Source organism: Prosopis cineraria, unplaced genomic scaffold (genome assembly GCF_029017545.1).
Source record: "Prosopis cineraria cultivar Desert tree isolate PC_DT_omini unplaced genomic scaffold, ASM2901754v1 PC10, whole genome shotgun sequence".
Taxonomy (NCBI): domain Eukaryota; kingdom Viridiplantae; phylum Streptophyta; class Magnoliopsida; order Fabales; family Fabaceae; genus Prosopis; species Prosopis cineraria.
In genome coordinates, this window is record NW_026555341.1 from 3,823,691 (window position 1) to 3,843,070 (window position 19,380).

A 19,380-nucleotide genomic window follows, 5' to 3' on the forward strand; every position below is an offset into this window, starting at 1 on the left:
AAAATAAAGTATTTTGGATCAAATTTCAGAAATTTTGTTTTCTAAAATTGAGAAAAACAAAGAGGGAGAAAAGAGGATTGAAGTAGGGAGTTTACCTATCGCGTAACTGAGCTTGGAACGGCCGCAAAGCCTCCTAGATCCGAGCTTAACTCCCTCTCTTTCTCCTTTCTTTTTCCTCTCTCTCTCTCATGTGTTTGTTTCCTTCTTTTTCTTATTTCCTTTTCTGCATTTCTGTGTCTGTTTTCCCTTTTAAATTGCTGATATTAGACTTTGAAAAAAATTGTAATAAAGGACCCAACATTTTTTATTATAACACAAAAGTCGGGTTAACTTTGGTAATTTTTTCATAGTTAAAAATCAAATAAAACAAAACTTTTGTTGAGAAAAATTTAAACTCTGGACTTCTATTAAATTATCTTTAATTTTAATTTAATTATAAATTTTTATTTTATTATTTTATTTTTTTAATAAATTTGAGTCTTAAAATTTCGGAATGTTACATCTAGCATGAAATTAGGATTCTATTTGCGATTTGATGGCCATAAGGCCATTATGATTAGAGCTATTAATTAGAGTCAAGTTTGTCGAGCCAGATTTTTTAAACTTGAAAAATTTTAAAGCCAAGCTACTTTTTGAGGGTGCAAAATGATAATTTGGGCTTAAAAAGATAGTTTTAAGCTCTAAAATAGAAGGGTTAGCCCTTTAGGGTTGGGCCTACCCTTTTATAATTTTTTTAAATTTTAATATTAAAAAAATAAATACTATATTAATTTTAAAATTATAACCTCATTTCACATGGATGAAGAAGGAATATATAAAAATTTTAATATCTTTGCCACTACTGATGTTCCACAAAAAGAAGGATAGAATTATATTGATGTTGATGATAATAAAAATTATTAAGATTTGGTTGATAATACTAGCAAAGTTTAATTATCATTGGTATTGATTTGGTAATATTATTGCTTTTTATTAGACTTAAATTTATTATTATGTGTATTAAATTAATTTTATTTTTATAAATTTAATATATGTGTAACAATTTTTTTTAAATTAAAAAAAATATAGAGTTGAAGCTTTGAGAGTCAAGACTAAGCTGACTAAAATAAATTCATAAAATGTAATCGGATTTTATAGAACAAACTTATTTAGACTCTCACCTTTCCATGGCTGACTTTTTTAAGGCTGAATTGCCCTAATTAACACCTCTAATTACAATTCACCTCCTCGCGCCACAGATTAATCTGTATTTTTCGCACTAATCCTTCGTTTTCAGTCTCACGCTTTTTCTGGAATTCTAATCTGTTGCCACCCTGTCATTCATGTCCCCACAATGCTGCCTCCCGTCAATTTGCTGCGTCCGCCGCAACTCTGCTTTCCCGCCTTCACAAATATCATCCACCATCGCAGTCACACGAAAGCCGCCTGCGAACACCGTCACAGCCTGACACCCTGGCGCAGAAGATTGGAAAATCAACTCGCCGTCCGGGCCCCTCCTCTAAGGCGAGGGTTTATGCTGACGTCAATGTGGACTACGAGTCCCTAACCGTCAAATGGGGTTAATTTTCTGCACTACTTTTCGTCGACGCCGATATTTGCACTTGGAGCATCAGATACTAGATGGGGTGAATGCGGTGAAATGGAAAGAACATGCGTTCCTGTTATATTTTTCGCATCCTTGTATTGTCACTTGCGGTTTAGGATGTCATAACAAACATCTGAGCTAATTCAATACAGTCTGGAATATGAAATTATCTTCAGTATCTCTTGCTCACTTCCTTCTTATTTGTTTGATGATGGTTCTTATTGTACACTCAGGGAGCAAGATGACTATGAGATAGTAAGGAAGGTGGGAAGGGGGAAATACGGTGAGGTGTTCGAGGGTGTTCACTGCACGGACAACGAAAAATGCGTCATCGAGATTCTTAAACCTGTGAAGAAAAAGAAGGTGAATGATGGCGTTGACATTTCTGTCTGTTATTATGACATTTCATTCTGACGTATGGTTGCTGCAGTTCAGTTGGCAGTTGATGGATGTTTCCCTCAATGGTCAATCATCAGCTCACTCATTGCAGCCAAGCCATGCAGGTTGCTAACCAACCGTAATGTCGATGATAGTAAATTTTTGGTTACATCCAATTGAATTACAAATATCTTGGAATATATTAATGAGCGAACGAATGTGTATACACGATAACTGCACTTGGAATCTTTCGACCCACCATAGTGCATCTTATTTTCTTTTCTCTCTCATTTTTTCCTTTATTATTATTATTATTTTAATGGGACTGGGGAAGAAGGTTGATTGTCCTGTTTGTGGTATGCACTCTGACATTTTAAGATGTGTTCCTTTGGAAGAAATTGCCATCATGCTATGAATCAGACAACATAGCAACTTTTGCTCCTGTTTCATCAAGGGGATTTTTAGTCCGAACTCCAAAGTACCAAGGGTGGGATGTTATTGTCTGAACTGTGGACCCCAAACTATGAAGTTTGAATCACTTATTGCAGTTCAATTCTTTATGAGGGCTTCTTAGAATGGTCTGTGCTTTGGGATAACATAAACCGTTCTTTCTTTTTTGGGTCTTTCTCAGGCATTAGGGATGTTTATGCTTTGCCTTTTATATACTACTGTTGCAGTTTAATGTGTTTAACAGATTGTCATGATAGTGGATGCCACGCCCGGGCTTTAGTTTTCATGCTTTATTTTCAAAAAGAGTAGTTTCTTTGTGTTCTTGGATGTGAATGGTTAGGCAGGTGGTCATACTGCTGAAAGAAGTTTTAGTTAATTCCATTAATTTTTTTAAAGATGCCCTTGTGTCTTAGAGTCTCCTTTTCTATAATTTATAATTCAATAGTTTGATAATGCCTGTAAGGTCTGTACATTCCCCGACCTTCTTTTATAAGTGTTGTAGAAAACTCATATATGTTCCTCGTTCATAACGCAGATCAAGATGGAGATCAAAATATTGCAGAATCTTTGTGGAGGACCGAATATTGTGAAGTTGCTTGATATTGTTAGACCAGCAATCAAAGACTCCAAGCCTAATTTTTGAATATGTTAATAACACTGATTTTAAAGTTCTCTATCCTACACCGTCAGACTATGATATACGATTTTACATCTATGAACCTCTAAAGGTAAGTTTAATCTTCACATTTCATCAAAGGATAATGCAAACATGGCTTTACTATCACTTATCCTTGAGTCATGTAACTTTATAAGTATTTTACATCCTGCTGGGCACAGGATTTGCTGTATGCTTCATAATGAGGTTAATCTTTATAACTTTTTGAAAGTTTTCTTGTCACAGAAGTATACTAGAAAATCATTGTGCCGTCTGCTGTGCAGTTGCCGTGAAGAGGTCTTGCCTCTTTAGTTGTAGTTGATCATTATAACTGGGTTGGTATTGTCTGTCTTAGGATCCAAAGTCTCAGTATGTGTCTGCATTGTAATGGCGTCTTGTTATCAATCGTGCTCTTTAGGTGCTCTGGTTATGTAAATGTATTGCCTTGTCATAGATTTACACTGACTGTTCACGATCCGTTACATTCAAATCATTTATGAATTACAAGTTTAACAAGGTCTCCTTGCAAGGATAACTTGCACGAAAAAGTTTATTCAGCCAATCTATTTTTCCATGACCTGTCTCACCTTTCCAGCTTATGTCTCTAGTTATTACATTTCAACTCACTATTTTACTTCTCGGGATTCATTGCACTCTTAGTATTGATTGTTTCTTTCAGTATTGCTCTTGATTATGCCAGTGTTTGACGGGGATGTGTGCATCACTTTGTCATCCTCGGATGTTCAAAGTCCAGGAGCTTGGCAGCATGCTGCTTTGTCAATAGGTTTTCTGATATACTAACTAAACATAAGCGTTTGCCTAGAAAGTTTTGCCAAAAGGGCTATATTTTAGACAGAATAATTGCAATACTGCATGTTCAAAGTCCAGGAGCTTGACATATCACTTTGTATTGTTGTCGAGCTTCAAACCATTGTAAATAGAGCATCAGTCTTCAATATCATTATTCTGGATTCAATTGGCAGCTGACAGCTTAACCCTCTATGGGGATCATTTAACCTACTTAAATAACTGGCCAGCTTCTTGATTTCCTCAATAAAATAAATTATATTATAGTTACCTAGTTGACTCACCCCCCTCTCCTATCTGATATGCTTTGGTGCTTTCTCTGGTGCATACGCTGGGCTTACTTGAATTTAAATCTGTCAATTTCATGACATACCTTAATTTTAAATATATTATTTTTAGATATTTTAAAGGCCCTGGGCTTCTTGTTGATCTTCAAGATTATGTTTACTCTTTAGATTTGTGGAGCCTTGGTTGTATGTTGGCTGGAATGGTGAGCAATTTTCTTAAAATGCACTTGATCTGTGTTAGGGTGTCGGCTGGGATTTTATCTGGCAATTCATAGATTGTAGTCTTACTTTTGGGGTTTCTGTTTTTGCAGATATTTCGTAAGGAGCCATTCTTTTATGGGCATGATAATTATGACCAACTAGTCAAAATAGCAAAGGTAAACATAGTAGGGTTGTTACAGTTTATGCCCGATTATTTGATCAAATGCGTGTCAGGTTGATATCTTACTGTGGTTTTGCTCTGGGCATTGGGGGCGTTCTTTAGTCACTATCTACTGTTTCATTCTGGAGTTTACTTTCTACAGAAATTCCACGTGTCTTGCCACCCTTCTTCTTTTTTCTTTTAGGGTTTCTATTTGTTCATTGAGAGAAGAAATATGACTAGATGAGAGAGTAAAAACTGTAAAACAGAGAAGGACAAGACAACGAAGACATCCTTTTGGGAGAAATATTTGACGTTACAAGTTACAAAGCTTACGCATGCATTTTGTATAAGCTAGTAAAGCTGGAAATTCTGAGGTTTTTGTTTCCTACTTTGTTTATTTATATTTTCTTCATGCTGTGTGATTTGTGGTAGCCTGTTCCGATGCCTCCAAGCATCATGTACCTAGTTTTTCTAGTACTGATCGTGCCAAATATTCTGTCTTTTTTTTTTTTTCAATAATTAGTATTCGTGCCTGCAAAATCAAATCTGGAGTAGAGTTAGAAGTGGAAGTTATTTTATAATTCCCTACCAATAATAAGGGTAGCTGCAATATAGAGATGGAAATTTAATAACCTTTTTCTATTTTGCTCTTTCTTGCTGTGGGCACTTGGGACAGATGAATTAAGTGCATATCTGAGCAAGTATCGCATAGAGTTAGACCCACATCTTGCTGCACCTGTTGGGAGGTTTATATATGTGTTTCTTGATTATGGCTGGAGGTGGCTTTTGTTTTGAGCACTATATTTAGTTTAATTAAGGAAACATTCTGATACTATGACAGGCATAGCCGGAAACCTCGGGCAAAGTTCATTAATGTTGGCAATCAAAACTTGGCTGTTCCCGAGGCAGCATGCATTATAAGTTTCCCATGCATGCGTGCTTATTTATGCTTATCTTTATAGTTATTGATTCTCATTCTTAATTTGCACATGTTCTTTGTCAAAGGCTATTGACTTTGTTGACAAGTTACTGCAGTATGATCACCAAGAACGTCCTACTGCAAAAGAAGCCATGGTAAAATTGATCCTTGAGCATCTTATGATTACTGGAATAGGTTCATTGACTTTTTTTGAAAACTTTGAGCAGCACTGTTAAATTGGGTTTGGCTCTGGAAAATCCCTTTGACGTTATCTCCCATTTTGGTTGGTTTTTTAGTTGATTCTGCCACTATTTCGGTTCTGTTGGGGTGAAGGAATTGGTCGTCCACCAGTTTTTATGCTTGGTCCTCTCGGAGATTGTAATTAGGCTGGGACTTTTTGGGAATGCTGGTTTTCTTTCCTGTTTTGCTTATTTGGCGATATGAACTCATCTGTAGAATTTCAATGCTATGCAGGCTCACCCTTACTTCAATCCAGTCAGAAATGCAGAGAGCAGCCGAAATCATAAACACTGAGTTGCAGGTGCTTGTTGGGATATGGTGCCTGCTCTTGGTTGGAAGCCTCTCTTAGCCTAGATGACTGAACTTTTCATCCTGGTGGAACCAGCATTTCATTCAGGCGTCGAAGTGAGGTCTTGAAGATTTCATTTGTTTGTGTGCTTCTAAAATGGGAATTCTTGATCACATGTCACTGAAGACCATAAGCCATCCTTGTGTATGATTTAAACTACAGTCAGGTCAAATTTTACAGTTCCATATTCTTTTGCAGTCTCGAGAGTGAAAACCAGTCTTTCACTGCCTATTTGCAACTAGATGATACGTACATTTTGAGAACAAGTTAGGGAGCTCAAACAGTTTAGTTTCTGTTTCAGGCATGCATATTGGTATTATTCGTGAATGCCTACCCTTCAAGGTAAGATGATGACTTATGATCCACGGTCTCGTGAATTGCCCTCAGAATCATCCATTGGATCTTCTTGCACGTTATTTTGCGGTCACACTTTGTATCCTTATTTTGAGAAATATTCTTCCTTCGTTACCTATCTGCATCAAAGATTGGAAACAGGTTATAAGATTTTTTTCAAGGGAAAATTGTAAACTATCATTGACAAATGAAAATACTTGCGAAGAAAATATTTCCCGTATTGTTTATTATGTTTCATTAACAGGGCCAGATCTGAGATCAGTTTGATTATGTGTTATGATGAACTCAAACTAGTCTGAGCCACGGCCCGAAACAAGTGGACCGAAGGATATACATGGCCTTCAGAGAATGACCACATGATTCTGCTGTGCTGTCTTGTAGTATTCACGTGTATCCTGGGTTTTTCTGTGCTGTTTTTTTTTTTTTTTAAACTCTTGTCCAATTTCCTTCCTTCCTTCCTTCTCTTTTTCCGCCTTAAAAGAGACTTTGATACACTCTTAAACTTGTCATGTTCCTCCCACTCTGCCTGGGGACTTCGTGTCTGATGTTTGAGCGCCACCTTCAATCTTTGGTGGTTTTGTTTTTGTCAACCTTCATAACTTTTCTGTTTAAATTTAGTTTAATTTTATCCTTAAAAAGTGCTTGATAATTACATGGAAAAAGAACGCAACATGTTTCTGTTGTTAATCTTTGCTGAATTTTCCGTTAATCTCCATGACTATTTTCTTTATATGTGGGTAAATATTTAAAATTGATTAAATTTTAGTTCAAATTTGCTTTTAAAATGTAGTGTTAATTTTTTCTCATTCCTGTTGTATTTGTTAATCTTCATAACATTTTTTCCTTCACATGTGCGCAAATATTTTATATTTAAACAATTTTTTAATTTTTTTTCCAAATATAAATTTATATATGATGTGATCAATTTAATTTTAATTTTTCTTTAAAAATGATCATCTCTCTCACGCACAATCTATTGCATAAAATTAAACCTACTGTGCAGCTTAAATGAGAATACTGACGGTGCCACCAAAATACCATCCAAAAAAAAAAAAACCAAAGAAAAATCTTAGATACTTTTTCAAGGACTTAAATTTTCTGAAGTTGATATTTGTAAATTTGTGAAGTTTGTCCTTTTTAAGAAAAAAATTTGTATTTTGTAAGAAATAATAAAGTAAGAAAAAAATATTTAACAGAAATTTCAGAGGTTCATAGATTTTAAATTTAAATTTTGGATTTAAATTCATTTTTTATTTATTTACTTCCTTTATTCCAAAATGTTTGATATTTAAAGTAATGCACATAGGTTAAAGAATATTTGACAAAAATGTACATGTAATTCTTTTACTTCACAGTTTTATTTTGATATTTTAATTTTATAAAGTATTTTTTTTAATTCTTGAAGTTTAATACCATTAATAAAACATGCTGATATCAAGATTTCAAATGTTGACAAAATATCAGAAAATATTAATATATTAAATTTAATTTTTTAAAATAACATTGATTTATCCTAACAATGTTAAAATTTAAAGATTAAAAAAATATTTTATAAAATTAAAGAATTAAACCAATATTGTATATATTGTTCGAAAAACAAATGTGTAGTTTTGTTAAAATAATAAAATACTTAACTTCATATATAATTTATTTGACAAAAATATCTTTGTATTAATTTTATACTCCGTTCAAAAATATAAGGCATTTTTAACCAAATTTTACCCTTAATAAAGTAGTTACCTACTTTTCAGCTAACCATATCTTTTTATATTTACTCTTATTAAATATCTTATAATAAATATAAAGTTATTATTAATAGGGACACTCTTTAAAAAAGGACAATAATTATATTTAAAAAATTTAAAATATTTTACATTTTTGAACATCCAATTTCTCAAAAAATGTCTTATGAAATTAAAAGTTAGTAAAAATAAAACTATGAAAAAGTAATGAATGCTTCATTCTAATTTAAAGCGATCGATAACTATTTTAATTGAAATTAAAATGTTAAACTGACAATTATTCTGAAATGGAAAGGTAATTCTTTTTCCATAATTATGTATGACTTGGAAGTTGGCGCTCACTCAAGTGTGAGTCTGAATATAAATTAGAATCATTAAAAAAAAAAAAATACAAGATACTGAATGTTTCATGCGCTATTTTGTAAGTGACTATAGATGATGGTCAACTTTCCTTTCTCACTGCATCTTCGTCAATCGTGTAATTTCCACTTTAATTAGACACGTTTTATTTATAAGATGTTAATATTTTTACAGTGGTATTATATTTCGCAATATAAGATATTTTAACAAAAAAGAAAACAATGATACATGAATGATTAATGAATTTTATTAATTTCAAAACACTGCCTCTGATTTTAAATATAACCAAAAAAAATTTATGGTTTCTTATTTTTTAAGCAAAACAAAAATTTTCAAAAAGCATGACATGTTTTTGTAATTATTCTTCACTAAATTATAATATCATTAAAGTAGGAGAAAATTAAGGATTAATTACAATAATATTTTAATATAAATTTGTTAATTTCAAATATAGTTATTAAAATTGATCAATTTTTTAAACTACATGAATTTGTAAAATTTATTTATATTTATAGATGGGGGAGTACATTTCATGATTTAATGAAAAGACAGAAAGTATCATTAAAAGGTAGAGTCAAAAATAAAAGTCGAGTTTGGAGAAATGGGCTTGAAGACTCTCTTTAAATAAGAGTTTGACTTAAAAAGTTAATAATTTTTTAAAAAATTGGATTTTTAGACTTTACCTTGATAGGTCCTGAAAAAAAAAAAGACTCCAACTTGGATGGCCCTTCAAAGCGTATTCTCTAAAGATTGATACTTTTTTAGGTATTGTGTTGTTAAAACGTTGGTTCTTTTGTCATTTATTTTAACATGTTATGATAGATTTTTTATTAATCTATTAAACACGATTAATTTATAAGGTTTATTTTTTTATTTTAATTAATATTGTACCTTATAATACACAAGTTTTTGCATTTGTCAAATTTGATAAAATTGATTTGAGTTCACAATTTCTATCTTTGTTTTAAAACTTAATTAATATTCTATATCTTAATTTATATTTATCTATTTTAATAATTTTTATGTTTTAAATTTTTTTAAAAAATAAGCCAGATTTGTGAGCATGATCCTGTGTCATTAAAATAAAAATTGAGCTTTAAAAATTAATTATTTTTTTAAAATTTAGGTTCAAAGTTTGGGTTCAGGCAGCCTGTTTTCTTTATATGTGGGTAAATATTTAAAATTGATTAAATTTTAGTTCAAATTTGCTTTTAAAATGTAGTGTCAGTTTTTCCTCATTCATGTTGTATTTGTTAATCTTCTAACATTTTTTCCTTCACATGTGCGCAAATATTTTATATTTAAACAATTTTTTAATATTTTTTTTCCAAATATAAATTTATATATGATGCGATCAATTTAATTTTATTTTTTCTTTAAAAATGACCATCTCTCTCACACAATTTATTACATAAAATTAAACCTACTGTGCAGCTAAAATGAGAATACTGACGGTGCCACCAAAATACCATCCAAAAAAAGAGAAAAATCTTAGATGGTTTTTCAAGGACTTAAATTTTCTGAAGTTGATATTTGTAAATTTTGTGAAGTTTGTCCTTTTTAAGAAAAAAATAAAAAAATTTATATTTTGTAAGAAATAATAAAATAAGGAAAAAAATATTTAACAGAAAAATTTCACTGAGGTTCATAGATTTTAAATTTAAATTTGGAGGATTTAAATTCGTTTTTTATTTATTTGCTTCCTTTATTCCAAAATGTTTGATATTTAAAGTAATGCACATAGGTTAAAGAATATTTGACAAATGTACATGTAATTCTTTTACTTTACAGTTTTATTTTAGTCTTTTAATTTTATAAAATATTTTTTTAATTCTCTAAGTTTAATACAATTAGTTTCATTAATAAAATATGCTGATATCAAGATTTTAAATGCTGACAAAATATCAGCAAATATTGATATATTAAATTTAATTTTTTAAAATAAACTAACAATGTTAAGATTTAAAGATTAAAAAAATATTTTATAAAATTAAAGAATTAAACCAAAATTTTATATCTAGTTCGAAAAACAAATGTGTAATTTTGTTAAAATAATAAAATACTTAACTTCATATATAATTTATTTGACAAAAATATCTTTGTATTAATTTTATAATTATTTCTAATATATTTTCACTTCTTATGAAATCAAAAGTTAGTAAAAATAAAACTATGAAAAAGTAACGAATGCTTCATTCTAATTTGGCGATCGATAACTATTTTAATTGCAATTAAAATGTTAAACTGACAATTATTCTGAAATGGCAAAGTAATTCTTTTTCCATAATTGTGTATGACTTGGAAGTTGGCGCTCACTCAAGCGTGAGTCTGAATATAAAATAGAATCATTAAAAAAAAAAAAAGATACAAGATACAAGATACTGAATGTTTCATGCACTATTTTGCATGTGACTATATATGATGGTCAACTTTCCTTTCTCACTGCATCTTCGTCAATCATGTAATTTCCACTTTAATTAGACACGTTTTATTTATAAGATGTTAATGTTTTTAGAGTAGTATTGTATTTCGCAATAGAAGATGTTTAAACAAAAAAGAAAACAATGATACATGAATGATTGATGAATTTTATTAATTTCAAAATACTCCCTCTGATTTTAAATATAACCAAAAAAAATTTTAAGCAAAACAAAAATTTTCAAAAAGAATGACATGTTTTTGTAATTATTCTTCACTAAATGATAATATCATTAAAGTAGGAGAAAAATAAGGATTAATTACAATAATATTTTAATATAAATTTGTTAATTTCAAATATAGTTGTTAAAATTAACCAATTTTTTGAGCTACATGAATTTGTTAAAATTTATTTATATTTATAGATGGTGGAGTACATTTCAAAATTTAATGAAAAGATAGAAAGTATTACTAAGGGGTAGAGTTGAAAATAAAAGTCAGGTATAGAAAATTGGGCTTGAAGGTTCTATTTAAATAAGAGCTTGGCTTGAAAGATTGATAATTTTTTCAAAAAACTGGGCTTATAAACTTGGCCCTGATAGGCCATAAAAAAATGTTTGAACTCAGACGGCCCTTCAAAGCCTATTCTCCAAAAGATTGATATTTTTTTAAGTATTGTGTTGTTAAAATGTTGGTTCTTTTAACATTTATTTTAATACGATATGATAGATTTTTTATTAATCTATTAAATATGATTACTTTGTAAGGTTTACTTTTTTTATTTTAATTAATACTATACCTTATACAAGTTTTTGCGTTTGTCAAATTTGATAAAATTGATTTAAATTGATAATGTCTATCTTCATTTTAAAACTTAATTAATATTCTATATCTTAATTTATATTTATCTATTTTAACACTTTTTTATTTTTTAAAGTTTTTTAAAAAAATAAATTAGGTTTGCCAGCTTGATCTTGAGTCATTCAAATAAAAGTTAAGCTTCAAAAATTAATTATTTTTAAAAAAATTAGGTTCAAATTTTGGGTTCAGGCAGTCTGTTTTCCTACATTAAATGATAATAAGACTACAAGGCGCAATAATTGTCTTTATTAGAATTTGTAATTTTTTAAAATACATCTTATAAATCGTAACGGATGATGGGTATCAGTTATGACCTGTTAATAATACGACTTTATCTACATCAATATTCATGACAAGACAATGTATTTTTTGATTAGTTATATCAAATGGAATAGTATAATCTATCTGGTCTGCCCAATTTCTCGGGGGCAAAAGTCCAAGCGGAAAGGGTCTGGTCGCATTATCAGGAAGGAATCTCTTCACAAAAAGAAGTTAGGAGGATGCTTTTGAGATTTGTAAATAAAGAGCGTTGAGAAATAATGAACGAAATTGACATATATGAGTCATCAATGTTTTGAGGGGAAAATAATAAAAAATTATATTATTGTAACCTGGTTCAAGAAATTGCTTGACTATAGTTACAAGCAATTGACTATGCGACTAACTGTATTATTGTATGTTTGTCTCTACCGTTTGATCAAATAAGGGAAGGTATTCTCTCAATTTAGATTACCTTAATTTTTTAATAGACTAGTTTTGAAAGCTTCATAGTCAAACAGAATATTCAAAGAGAAATTATAGAGAAAATAATATTATTTATAACCTAATCAATAAATATTAGTCCAGCAGCTGACAAAATTTTGACATAATTCATAAGGTCATATGATAAAATCTTACTGTTGATATAAATATTTTGGTAAATAATATATAAATATTTTTATAAACGTTCAAAGTATATCTTAATTCCAATAAACTCCCAAACCCAACTCACTGAATAAACATTCTTTAGTCTAAAACTTTGGTGGAGACATGTAATTTTCCTAACAATTGTAATAATTCTATAATATAGTATATTTGGTTGGAACTAAGGTCAAAATGGTCAGAGCCGGAAACAGAGAGAGCTTGACATAGAAAAGGGACAAAGATCCCAACTTGTCCAAGGGCCAGGAGCCCCATGTTTTCTAACTTTGATGGTTCCTCATGCCTTCACCTCCAATTCCTCACACTTTTTTGTTTTTTTGGGACCAACACAATCCCTCACAACTGAGCCTTGATCTTGATTCTTGAATTTGCTTCTGACACATTTTCCCATTATTGTTTGTTTCTTTTATTAATCTTAAGAAGATAACCATTGTCCTCCCACAAATCCACTGGCTCAAGGGATGTGTCCCTTCGTTTTCTAGGGGTATTTGTGCTTCTCCAAAACCTCATCATCCCACGCACCACATAATTTAGTCTTCCTTAACCGTGATCCGTCGAATCTAATCACCTCATTAGCGGGCACTGGTAACTCTGGATCGCCTTGATTAGGCTTAATGAAGGGAGCGTGAGCCTCACTCTCCACGAGTGAAGGTGTGGAATTGACGTGCCAGCTAATAATTGGAGACAAAGTAAAGACATTAAATCCCGAGATCCTTTTGCTTATGGGACATTTGGCATATAATCCGATAGTATGGAACAAAACCTTGGGGACCATCCGGGTCAAATCATCAATGTTTGTTAGAATCTATTATCTTATTCAATTAACTGTCTCTTAATTTTTAATTCTACATCAAACAAGCTCGAATTGAACAAAATTTCCGATGAAGCATGTAGCAAAATAACTCAATTTAATTTTCAGCAAGACAAATAATCTAATTAAGCCTATGATCATACATACAATATGGGATATCGTATATTAGTTTCTATTCGCAAAAAAAATCAATCAGATGTGGTGTCGTGAGGCATGTAAGAGACGTGAGGTTTTAAAAAGATGAAAAAACCTGACTTCTATTCAAACGTAGAAAATCCAAACTTTCTTACCACATTTCGCTTGAATGTGAGAATGAGAAATGAAAAAAAATTAATGTGTATGCAAGAAAATAGAAGTACATTAATTAAAGAAAAATATGGCAGGTTATGTCGGCCGTACAAGAAAAAAATAAAGATTAAAACTACATGATAAAAAAGAATAAAATAAAGTAGCAAACGCAAAGTCTGAAATTAGTAATTTGTTAATACTGATAATCATTGTTAAGAAAGGGCTCATCTATTTGTAGATGACCCTGATTTGATGCTCAAATTCCATGATCATTAATTTCCTTAAATTTAGGAAGCATTTTCTCTTTCATGACTACTCATTAGGGGTGGAGTGCGGATGATTTTGACTTAATGACTAAGATTTTATAAATATTTTTTTAATTACTTTAAAACTAATTAAATTGAGTTGAGCCTAAAATCACAATTTGGATGCAAAAGGTTTCAAAATATAAAGTTTTACTTAAAACTAGTCTTTTTTTTTTTTCGAAAGCAAAAAAGAAAATTGTGTAAAGGTTGAGTCGGAATAAAACAAAGAAGGCGTTGTTGCGATGAAATTGATCCAAAAAAGAAATAGAAATCAAAGCCACGGGCACGATGGCGAAGCAGCACTCACGTTTCTAACTTTTTGTGCACTTCTTTATGAAAATGGGGACATTTCGAGTAGAGCCACTAAGCGAAGAGAAACTTGCAGATGAGAAAAGATACCTAATATTGTAATGGTGCAATCATTGTCGCATCAAAAGGAAAAGAAAGCCTCACCACCACAATGCATTCATTAAAAGAGATATCGGAAATTTAATAAATGCACATAATACGCATACATGTAATAACACTTGAAAAGCATGAGGACAAAGTTTTACTTAGTGTGATCGTGACGTTTGTGAGAGCTGATCAATATTATTATTGGGTTTTGTGTTTTACGCCATGATTAACAATATGATCGACTCACAAATGATGTTAGATCAAACCCATCTTTTGTCTAAAAAATAATACTAAAAAGAGAAGCATTGTGGGTCATATGTTGCATTTCACTCTAAGTGGGTTTGGAGAATGGATTCTCTTTCGTTTTAATTATTCATGCTTTTACTCCCAAGCCAACTATTCTATATATATATATATATATATGCTCATCATCCCCATGGGAGATGCCTATGAATGCATGCATGCATGCACGATCGCCCATGATGACGTGGCAGAGAATTATGAGTATGTTCCTGCCACCCCCTCCTCTCACTCCAGTACTATTTGTCCTTTTCCACTTACAAAGGGCGAAACTAATTAAATGCCCAGGAGAGAATACATCGACCTCGGGGCATGATGGTCATTTCAGTGAAGCAAACTCATCCATCCCCTCCAGATCTTTTAATACTACAGACACGCATATAGCATCATAGGTGTGGCCATCCTTTTTTTAACCGTGTGGCTGAGTTGAGAATTTTTTCGCCACATGCATTCTTACCTTGTTAGGTGAAAAGGATAAAGAAGCCTTGTTGCTCGGGGAAAATCATCAGTTTCGCGATTACGTGTATATATATATTCAAATTATGTATGGATGCAGATACGTACAGGCGGGGTTATGTTTAATTGGACCGACCACGGATTCAAGTTACAGGGAACTTTGTAGAAAGGTGGCACAGCAAGTTAGCAGAGTAAGACGAAAATGTAGGGTTAGGTTTTTGCGTTGTTGTGTCTGGTCTGCTCTCTCAGTTTGTTTCCTTATTATTATTATTATCAGCATTTCTCTCTCACACATCCGGCTCTGATCTGCAGAGTCAATTCAATTGTGAATTGTCCTTGCCAACAATTTCCTTGTTTGCAACCAAAGATCTCCCAACTTTTCCTCGCTTCATCACCAGATTCATGCTTCCATATATATCACAACTCACTTCTGTAGCGATCGTAAACTATATTAATAAAAATTGCATAAAGCACCTTAAGGATAAGGACAAAAAAGATAATAACTACAAAAGCAAAAAAGCAAGTCTCATATATAATGATATTTTATGCTTCACTGTATTATATAATGGTGTGTGTGACAGATTATTATTAATTGCAAGGAAATTAAAAAACGACAAAAGAGATAGCTAGAAAGAGAGATGGGGCTGGGAGAGAGAAGCGAAAGGGTGAAAAAGGAGACAGTGAGCACAATATTGGGCAATAGGGCGAGCGAGGAGTGCACCATAGTGTCGGAGCCTGAAGCATACAAAGAATAAAACCACTTCGATTTAATATTAACTCCTACAATTGACAGCTCCCTTCCACCTCTGTCTTTGTCTCCTTCTTTCCAATTTAGATCTTTTTTTATCTTTTTACTTGTCTCCTGTAAATTTTTGATCCCATCAACCTCATAACAAATGGTAATCACATTTGGGTGATTAAACTCACTTACGTGCATTATACAAGATGACAATTCTGCAACAGACACCCATTATATTTGGCTGAAGCAAAGGAAATATTGTTTGTTTACCTTTGTATGTTCACATGCCTTGCTCCAACGTTGTAATTAATTAATATATAACTTCAATATGTACAAACGTCAACCTAGACCCGTTTATAGCCTCATCGTGTCACCCGCGCCCGAAAAACAAGTCCCTTTCACTCCCTCATTTTCTGCAACTTTTCTTCTCCGCCCTACTAAATTTTTCCAACGTAACAAGATAATATTAAATTATCAAATATCTGTACATATGCTTACATATTTGCCTCTCAGTGTCCTTCATTCCGAGGCCTACACATCCTCTCTATACACCATCTGCGAGGTATAATTAATTAATTTGCCCGAGTCATGACTATTTTAGTTTTTGTACACGATTGATAGATTAAATAATTAACCTGGCTGACGCGGAAATTGACGTCATGAGGGTAAAACTATATATATATATAAAATAGGGAATCAATATCAGAAATGAACGCCGGGCAGTTATATAACAAATGGCATAAACATTCCTCGAGCCACACCATTCACTCAATTTATTTATATGTAATCAAGGTCAGCTTGCTTAATTCTACTTTCCAACTGTGGAGATCAATTTTTAATTAACACCAAAATAACAAGTATATATGCTGCTTCTTCGTTCCCACGGAGCAAGACATACTGCCAGATTATGGTAAACATGTTGCCAAATGAATTAAAATCATTAGTTTAAGGTTCGCTGTCACATTAGGTGGGGGCACGGTGGTTGTATTTTTCAGATCTAACATGGTTATGTATGTCCTAAACCTAGTTTTTGCATGTGAGGGCCGAGACGAGGGACATGTTTTAATTACCACGGGGCTTCATGTTGAGTATCGACCCTACACTGTAGGTTGTGCTTCGGGTCCAATAGTGATTAGTATATAATGAGAGAGTGAAAAAGGCGCGTACGGAGCCCAACCTGCGTAGCTAAATAACAGGGAACAATATCTCTACCTTTGATAATTTCCTAGGCGTTTTGTCCCTAACTGTTTTCTTTGTCTCTTTATTTCAACGTTCGGATGAAACATGTCAACATGATACGCGTCCACGACCCATGTTCTTCTTCTTGATTTGGACGATCTCGTTAATCTCTGGACTTTTTGATCTAGTTTTTTTTTTTTTTTGGGGTTTATTTCAACGATGCCGTGTGGTCCTGCTCTTCAACACGGTATATTTCACCTTTTCGCAACATTTCATTCGTATGAATGGAACTTTGTCACTGTTCATTGTATAGATCCATCTGACACTGTTTTTTATTTCAAAAAGTGAGCTGTGCCATGAGGTAGACATTGCCATTTAGATTTTTCATCGATCCATCGAAATCAATGCTTTAGAATTCCTAAGACTGTATATATATATATATATATATATATTGAAGAATCGGAATGGAATTTGTAGTAACTGACTAAAGCCACAAGTTTCGCGAGCAAGAATCACGCGCTGGATTTTTGATTCATATATTATCTCCTTTCTACTGTCATTCTATCCATTATGTGTGTTTATATCTATATATATGTATATATAATTTTTTTTAATATGATCCAAGTTTGATTAATGAAATTAAAGTTTCTCGTAATAATGAGGCTAGATAAAAGCTGGTTTCGTTGTTAAAATTGAGATTCAAAACCAGCTAGCTAGTTAAAGCCAAAAGTATTGATGATTTAATTTCTACTAGAATTACGTCCTTATTAGATTTAGTAAAAAAAAATAAAAAAACAAAGGTCTAACATTTATTAATTATGATGGAAAATATTTTTCCAAATACTTTCGTGATTTCAAATCTCATGAAGTTGTTGACAACCGTCCAGGCAAAGAATAACTTGGTAAGCAAAATCATGGTGGAATCTTAGGATCGGGCTTTTAAATAAAAAATGGTTAGTTTTATAATTATTAACAATGAGCAGGAATCAATCTCATCCTTTTTTATATACATAAATTCGTTTATTTTATTCCACGCAGCCAAGTATACATTGCAAGCGCATATATAATATGCTTCTGTGTTGACCACTTGAACCATAAAGTTGAATCTTGAAAGCCTCGATGATTTTCTCTTAACTCTAGTTTATTTAGAATGATTTAACTTTGTTAAAGTGTGTTATACTTGATTATGCTTTTAAGCTAATATCTTTCATTTTTCGTTGTAGCAACAACAAATTAAATATATTTATCACTAATTCAGTGCAACACGTGAACAATATATAACTAATGAAACATTAATCATTCAATGAACCGTATAGACACAAGGCTGAGTGGTCCTATGCATATATGATTTACACTTGTTGATCTAAATCCATTTCAGTTTACATTAAACTTCTTAATTTATGAAGCATATCACATAAAGTAAATAAGCAGAGGCATAATAATATAACGAGTAGATATGCAATGGCCAAGCGACGTGTAGCCATCGAGGGCATATGCCTCCTCACTTGGGAAATATGACATGTATGGGGTATAAGATTTTTATAGTTTGCAATTTGCACCTTCTTCTTATATTCTGTATTCTTTTATTTTAATATTTTAAACTTCAAAGATATTAAATATTAATATATAATTTTACTATACCTAAATATCAAATTATTTTTACTATTTTAAAAAATAAAAAAAATAATTTAAATAAATTAGACTCGTGTCGTCCTCATTTTGAATATTAGTTAGCAAAAAGATAATAAAAAATAAAAATTTAAGAGTAAACTTATTAAATATCTTTTACTAACTCGCTATATTTATAAGTTTATAATTGAAAGTTGAATTAAAAAATAAAAATAAAAAAATGAAAGAAAGATAGTCTATTTGGAAGTGCAATATTTTTTTTTTAATTTTTACTGAGAATCCTGACTTTGCTATTATAGATAATCTTATAAAGCATTTGACGAGAGCTAGCAAAGGGAGGTGACAAAAATTAATTAACTAACGTTCATATTCTTTTATCAACTTCTTGGTTGTATTGTTGATACTACTTATTGACACCATTTTTTTCCTGTTGAAGGTAATGTCATTCTCATACCAATTACAAGTATCAACGTCAACGTCAGCATCATAATGATCAAATATATATTAATAGGATTAATTTATTTATTGTCATTAGCAAAAGTTATATACTAGAGAATATCTGCTTCACAAAAACTAGTGGTCGTACC

The 19,380-nt window shown here is 31.6% G+C and overlaps 1 pseudogene; it reads left to right on the plus strand.

The window, feature by feature from the left end:
* Nucleotides 1-1,200: 1,200 nt before the first annotated feature.
* Nucleotides 1,201-6,597, plus strand: LOC129322360 (casein kinase II subunit alpha-4, chloroplastic-like; annotated as a pseudogene).
* Nucleotides 6,598-19,380: the final 12,783 nt, after the last annotated feature.